This window comes from Lepidothrix coronata, unplaced genomic scaffold, assembly GCF_001604755.1.
Source record: "Lepidothrix coronata isolate B3197 unplaced genomic scaffold, Lepidothrix_coronata-1.0 Scaffold260, whole genome shotgun sequence".
NCBI lineage: Eukaryota > Metazoa > Chordata > Aves > Passeriformes > Pipridae > Lepidothrix > Lepidothrix coronata.
Genome location: NW_016690440.1, coordinates 148721 through 155581, shown reverse-complemented (window position 1 = coordinate 155581; position 6861 = coordinate 148721). Strand labels below are relative to the sequence as shown.

The 6861-nt window shown below is 51.9% G+C and overlaps 1 long non-coding RNA gene across 1 annotated transcript in view; it reads right to left on the bottom strand.

Annotated features, from left to right (window-relative positions):
• The window catches only part of LOC108507540, a 10047-nt gene extending 6927 nt beyond the window's left edge, over positions 1-3120 (bottom strand). The window contains exons 1-2 of the long non-coding RNA XR_001878178.1: positions 1995-3120; positions 780-1024 (exon numbers count right to left, since the gene is read on the bottom strand). This is a non-coding gene — a long non-coding RNA (uncharacterized LOC108507540). The remainder of the gene's footprint in view (positions 1-779; positions 1025-1994) is intronic.
• Positions 3121-6861: the final 3741 nt, after the last annotated feature.

The window sequence follows — 6861 nt, the reverse complement described above, 5'->3', positions numbered from 1 at the left end:
AAAATCTCACCACTTCCCTTTGAACAAGCAGGATGGCTGGACACGGCCCAGTGCTCTCCCCTCACGCGTGGCAGATAACAGCAGTCACTGTAGGCCTCAGCTCCAGATAAGCCAGACCGAGACAGGGACCCACCGTTCTCGAACCTCACCGGAAAGGAAGAGAGCGAGGTCCCTCCTGCTGGCTTTATTTATACCTCAAGTTACGTAAAGGAATAGCATGGAATACTTCCGTGATCACTTTCCTAGTTCCTTCCTGGTTATAAGCTGGTCTCCAGGAAGGCCTAGAGTGAAACCATCACACATGGTAATCACAACCTTATAGAGTTTGCTGGGCTGCTGCTTTTCCAGTTGGCTCGCTCCAAAGGCACGGCCTTGAGGTTGCACCCCTAAGCAGTGTGCAAGCAGGCCCATAACCCCTCCTGATGCCAGGAGGATTATGCCCTCCTCTCACCCAAGTGCACTCATTTGGGCTCGCTTTCAGGGCCCCCCTGTTGTGACATGATGGGGAAATATTCACAGCAGCACTCAGGGCCAGCAGCCTCTCACGTGTTACCCCAGACACAGCCCAGCAAACTCAGACTGTGGGTATGGGTGTTGTGCCCCAGGTGACCTCCCCATCCCAGGTGGCTTTCAGTGACATCCTGAGAAGAGGCAGCCAGCTGGGCTAGTTCAGTCAAGGACACCCCAGCAACTGCCACCCATCAAGACTTTCAGGGCAGAAGGTGAGGGTGATCTCCTGGCACCCTGAGGAGAGCACTTTCATGCTCACCTGAGCTCACCTGGCTAAACCATCCACTTTTCCAGCCAGACGACATGGCTCGTGGTGCTTTGAAGGGTTCCCAAGTCAAAGTCCAGGCTCTCAAAAACAGGAGTTATTTTGAACTGAGTAGTCTTCGGACTTTTTAAATTCCTCTTCTCATTTCTAAGAATGCAATTTTCAATCACCTCAAAAGTTCAAGAGCACAAGCACTGGAGTGGCTTCTCCTAAGGAAAAGCCCTCAAGATGAAGTTGTGTTCTCCATTCCTGGGGAAAAACAACAGACATCATCTGCTGGAGATGTGTGGCTTTTGCTCCTCCTCATCTGGAGTTTAATCTGCGTTTACAACCAAGGTCACCTCACCCAACACTGAGTTTGAAAGGTGATATGGTGACAAACCCCCTCTCCTGTGCAAGGCCAACAGCAGCTGAGCTGGTGCCACCAAGGCCCCTGCTCAGCTGCATTTCAAGAGCTGACCAAAGCAGTCCAGCAGATCAAGTTGGGAGACTAACTCCTTCAGTCCATATCCCGTAAATCTAAATAAGGGATCACAGTTTGTTTGCCAATTCCTTACACTGTGGATGATTGTGAATCACTCACCAGTTCAAGTGTAGGTTTTGATGTGCAAGAGGAGCATGTGCTGTGGACAGAAACAGCTCCAATGTGAAAATCAACAACCAACAGCCTAGAATTGATGGGGTTTGCATCCTTGGGGCTCTCAAGCTCAGCAGGAAACATTGAAGGGAACAGCCCCCTATATAAGGGCTGCACAATTCGAGGTGCACTAAGAACAATAATCCACATGCAAGGAAACTATTATCCTAACCCCAGGTGATGAAGTGGCCACCAAGGGGTGGCCATGCTGTAGGGTGAGGCCAGTGGAGAAAACACAGGAGAAAACGACCTCAGGGAACAGGGTGAGAATGCTCAGAGACCATTTGAGCTCTGCAGAGCAGCCGAGTGATGCAAATGCCATCCCCTCTGCCTGAAACAGGTGGTAGAGAGGAAGGAAGAACCATCTGGTTTGCCTTTTTTTGTTGAATTATCTCCTAAATAAGAAGTAAGTAAAAGAGAAGACTGGGATTTTCATTTTACAGTGAAATAAGGTACATTTTGCAAGTTGCGCAAAATCAAACTGACAAGAACTGCTCATTGAGAGTGTCGGATTAGTGAGGTGATGTGCATTAAAGTGTTTGGAAGCATGAATTGCTCTGAAGAGCTCGGTGTTGCTCTTACTCCATCTGCTTTCCCCAGAAGCAGGGTTGTCATTTGCAGCTGTGTTTGTGCTTGTCCACTGGTGACTGATTCCTGTGCTGCTCATGGCTCCAGAGGAAACCTAAAGACGCATGCAGATTTTCCCCATCAAGTAACATGGGGTGCCCACAGCTTCCTCTGGAGCACCTGGTGATGGGCAGTGGCCATCACGTCACTGGTCTCTCCAGACCAGGAACCAAATTTGTGCTGGGACTCTGGGGGAGCTCCATTAGTGCTTCTTTCCCAGCAGAACCCACAACAGTTTGCTCCCATGGGGTGAGTAGCCTGGCGAGTAGCTGGCAGCTTCCTCCTCCCCTCCTCAAGGGGTGCTGTTACCCACTCACTGCTCCGGGCACAGGGGAGCTGGTGTTCCCATCGGAACGGAGCCTCTGCAAAAGGCAGCAGGGTTAAAACAGGGCTCCATTTTCCTGTTCCCAGTCTGCTCTCCAGAGCCTTTCTGTGCCCCATGCCTGGGTGTCTGGCAGGCAATTTACACCACAGATGCATGAACATGCAGAGCACCGCTAGCGCCGCAGCCTTGCTGGATCTGTGCAGGGAAAACTTCCTCTGGAAACACCAGGGCTCCCCTCAGTCTGCCCTCCTTCCCAGAAGGGGTGTGCAGGGACACAGGGTTTGCTCTGTGCTCCAGGCTCATCACCCCAGCATGGCTCATCCCCAGGCAGTGCTTCCAGCTCTGGGCAGTGGCAGGTTCGGAGCTCTCCAGCCCCTGGAAGGCACCCGGTGAGAGTTCACGCAGAGAGGAAACTGAGGCAGGAGTGAAGTAACTTGGCCAAGGGGTTCCTTGAGCCTCATATCAGTGTTCAAAAAGTGCATGGATGTGGCAGCTGGGGACATCGGTTAGTGATGGGCTTGGCAGCGCTGGGTTAATAGCTGGACTAGATCTTAGAGGCCTTTTACAACTTTAATGATTCCATGATTTTATGGGGTTTTTTCTTCCTTTCTGGCCCAGCTCCACCAAAACACAATGCCTGGTACTCAGCATTAGCCACACGCACTGCAGCAGAGCTGGCAGCATGGGGAGCACCACTCTGTCCACCTCAGCATGGCCTCAGCGCTGTCCTTCCTGACAGTTGAGGGGAAAGGAATCCCTGGGAGCCCTGGAAGAGAGAAGGGAGAAAATATGGAAGGGAGAAAATATGATAAGCAAATTCCGGTCATTAAAATGTGAGGTTTGCTTCAGTTTCCTTCTCTCTCAATCTGGAGGGATTAGCACCAGCCAGACAAGAGACCTGTCAAGGCACTTACAGCAGTGCTGCTTAGCCTGGCCTCAGCTGACTTCCAGCCAGGATGATTTCTGAGAGACCAGCATCTCCCTGCAGCACTCTCTGAAAATATAACAAAAAAGGAGGGTCGGGGAGGAAGCTGGTCTGGAAGCTTTTCTTACACAAAGAATGGCTCTCCATCAGCAACACCGCTGGGCCTGACAGCCATGTCCCCAGCTCACCTGGGAGCACTGCCAGCACAGCCACATTTCCACAGATCCTCAGAGCCCGCCAGGCTTCCGGCACACACAGAGCATGGCCCAGTGTGGTCCCTGCCCCAGCATCCTCCCAGGACACGTGCCACAGGGCAGCCATGCTCTCCCTGGGGTGCAGATGTGGAGATGGAGCAAAATGCAACCTTGAGCCCTGGGAATGTGGTGTTTGGACTCTCAGAACAACACAGTTTTTTTCTCAGCTAGTACAGGGGCTCTTTTCCCAGGGATGCTGCTCTTGGCTACCAGGGCTCTCAGCAGCCTTTCCAGCCTGCCTCTGCCATGGCACTGGAGGAATTATTTTGGGTTAAAGCCAAGCTCTTCACCAAGCTCCAGTAACACAGAATCATAGAATCCCAGAATGGTTTTGGGTTGGAAAGGACCTTGAAGCTCATCTTGTTCCTCACCCTGCCATGGGTAGGGACCCCTTCCACTATCCCAGGTCACTCCAAGCCCCATCCAACCTGGCCTTGAACACTTCCAGGGATGGGACAGCTACAGCTTCTCTGGGCAGCCTGTGCCAGGGCCTCCCCACCCTCACAGGGACTAATTTCTTCCTGATATCCAATCTAACCCTGCCCTCTGTCAGTGGGAAGCCATTCCCTCTTGTCCTATCAAGGAGCTCCAGCAGGGATCAGGAGGCTGCAAGGACCATTGCAGGATGACAGCACTGTCACTCCACTGGATCACAGACACTTGCTACAGTGTCTGTCCGGGCAGGGCTGGGGCTGGGAGTCCCACAGGGATCAGGCTGATCAGCCATGGTGGAAAGCAAGGACAGCCTCAGGTGTACAGGGGCAGACAGGAGATGTAGGTGATGCCCCTATTCAGCCCAGCTCTGCTGCTGCTTCTCTGGAACCCCAGCTGGTGCTGTCCCAGCACAACAGCACCATACTGGGAGGCCACATACCTGTAGGTGCCATGTCCCCATGCACAGGGCACAGAGGGCTGCTGGGGCTTTTCTGTGTAAGTTAAATGTGTCAGGATAGTGGGCCAAAGGCTCCTTTTCTGTTTCTCTACCTTGCAGCTGCTGATGTGAAGAGCAGCAGCATCGCTGCAACAGTGGATGGTGTGCAGAGCTCTGCCAGGAAGGGGCACAGCTCAGCTGTGCCAGGGCAGGTGGGAGGGAGGGGGACACTGGGAACCATGAGCATGGACAGAGGCGTGAAGGTCTAAGGATGGGGGGAAGAGGTTGATGCCGGCTCTGCCTGTGGCTGTGCCCCTCCAGCACTCCCTCCCTCCAGCTGCACCATGAGGATAACACCCAGGCTGGGAGTTCTTGCCAATACCAAAGCAAGGCCAGCAATCCTTGCTCTCAGCTGTGGAACCATCCAAATGCCCACTGGGAAATAAATGTTAGTCCAACTGTTCAGAGCCTCTGAGCCCCTTTTGGGCTGTCTCTGCCCACTCTCAGTGCTGAAGGCTGCCAGGAGCAAAGGCAGCCTTGTGCATGCTGTGGCACACGTGCAGCCTGTTCTTTCCTTTCTCCTCCCCTTTCTTTCAGCATTCATCCTTCCTAGTGTCCTGCAGCCCTAAACAGCTGTATAAGACTTCCAGTGCAGACAATATTCATACAAACCACATCTGGCCCCCTCGGACCAGCCTGTGCATGGCACTCAGGGCAGGCTCTGGGCTTCTCCAGAAGCTTCCAGAGATTTCCTGGCTTTCACTGACCTGTCCCATCGCTGCAATGAAGGCAAGACTCATTGTCCCTTTTTTACAGGGAAGGAGCCATAGGGTTATGTTTTAAGTAAGGCCTGAGATCATGGGTGCCTCTTGATCTGGGTCCCCAAACCGCAACTGGCTGAAGTCTCCCTCTCTGCCTCATCTTCAGTGTCAGACAAACCTGGCACACACCAACTGCAACTGTATCTGGCCAAAGCAAAGCAGTGACCATGGCCACTCAGATCTGTCATCCAGAGCCCATCCCCTCAGGGACTGGGCCCTCTGAGGGCCATGCTAAATGCTGAGAGCTAAGGAGAAAGTTCAGGCAGGAAGATCAATAAATTGTCATTTTAAAAGGAAGTCTTGGTAGGAGAAGCTGCCTCAGCAGACAGGAGAAGGTGGCTGGCCACATCATTTGGGCCCTGCACAAAAAGAAAGACATTGAACATGCCCAGAGAAGGGAATGGAGTTGGGGAAGGGTCTGGAGCACAAGTCTGATGAAGAGCAGCTGAGGGAGCAGGGGATCTCAGCCTGGAGAAAAGGAGGCTCAGGGAGTTCGGTGGATGTTGGGCTCTTCTCCCTGGTAACAAGTGACAAGATGAGAGGAAACGGCCTCAGGTTGTACCAGAGGAGGTTTAGGTTGGGGATTAGGGAAAATTTCTTCATGGAGAGGGTGGTAAGGCAGTGGCACAGGCTGCCCAGGGCAGTGGTAGAGTTACCATTCCTGGATATAGGGGTAAATGCCCTTTTTCTAGAAGATTTTACTATGAGGAATCAGTTATTTTGCTTAGGAAAAGGTTTCCTGCCACTTTCTCAAGACAGTTGCTGTTCTCTCTCCTCCATTACAGAGAGATTCTCTCTCTGATACGTGAGGAGAGAGATAACGTTCACGGATATGTTACAGGGCCACCACGGCCCAGAGAGAGCCGGGGGGGCAGCAATAAAAAAGCCTGAAGAAGGAACAGGAGACATGCCTTCTCAGGCCCAGCACTGTTTGCAGCTGGTGCAGCTTTCCTTTGTAAGTTTTTTAGTGTTCTCGACTTCAGAATAAACCTGTTTGGATTCTTTACACTGCGTTGGCATTTTTGGGGGTACCTGTGCGTATCTTACCTCACACTGGAAGTGTTCACAAACCATACGGATGTGGCACTTAGGGACCAGGTTTAGTGGTGGTCTTGGCAGTGCTGGGTTAATGATTGAACCTGATGATAGTCGAGGGCTTTTCCAACCTCAGCGATTCCATGATTTACTCAGGACTTGATGCTTTAGGTGAGGTACTCCCAGAGTTTCGAAAGCCTCTTCGTGCTGGTAGGTAGATGTTAACCAGTCTCCAAGGAGCAGCACAGATCACCTTCCCTTCCCCTTTTTGTTCTGGGCTCTTGTAAAGATGAGCTGGGATTGTGATACTGAAACACAGTTCTTATGTCCAAGTTCATCTGTCCCTATCAAAGGAGAATGGAAGCAGCTAATGAAAGATTTAATTGCCATGTCTAGAGGGAGAGCAGGAGTTACCTCTTTCCAAAGTGCCCAGGCAGCATCAGGAGTGTGGAGGGAGCTTGAGCTCCCTTTGATATGATAATTTTACCACATAGGAGAGATGCAAACACAGTCAAAGGGGCTGAGGAAAATCAGACAGGCACAGGAAGGGCTCGAAAGCCAGTGTCATACCTCCTGGTTTCTTCTTCAGCA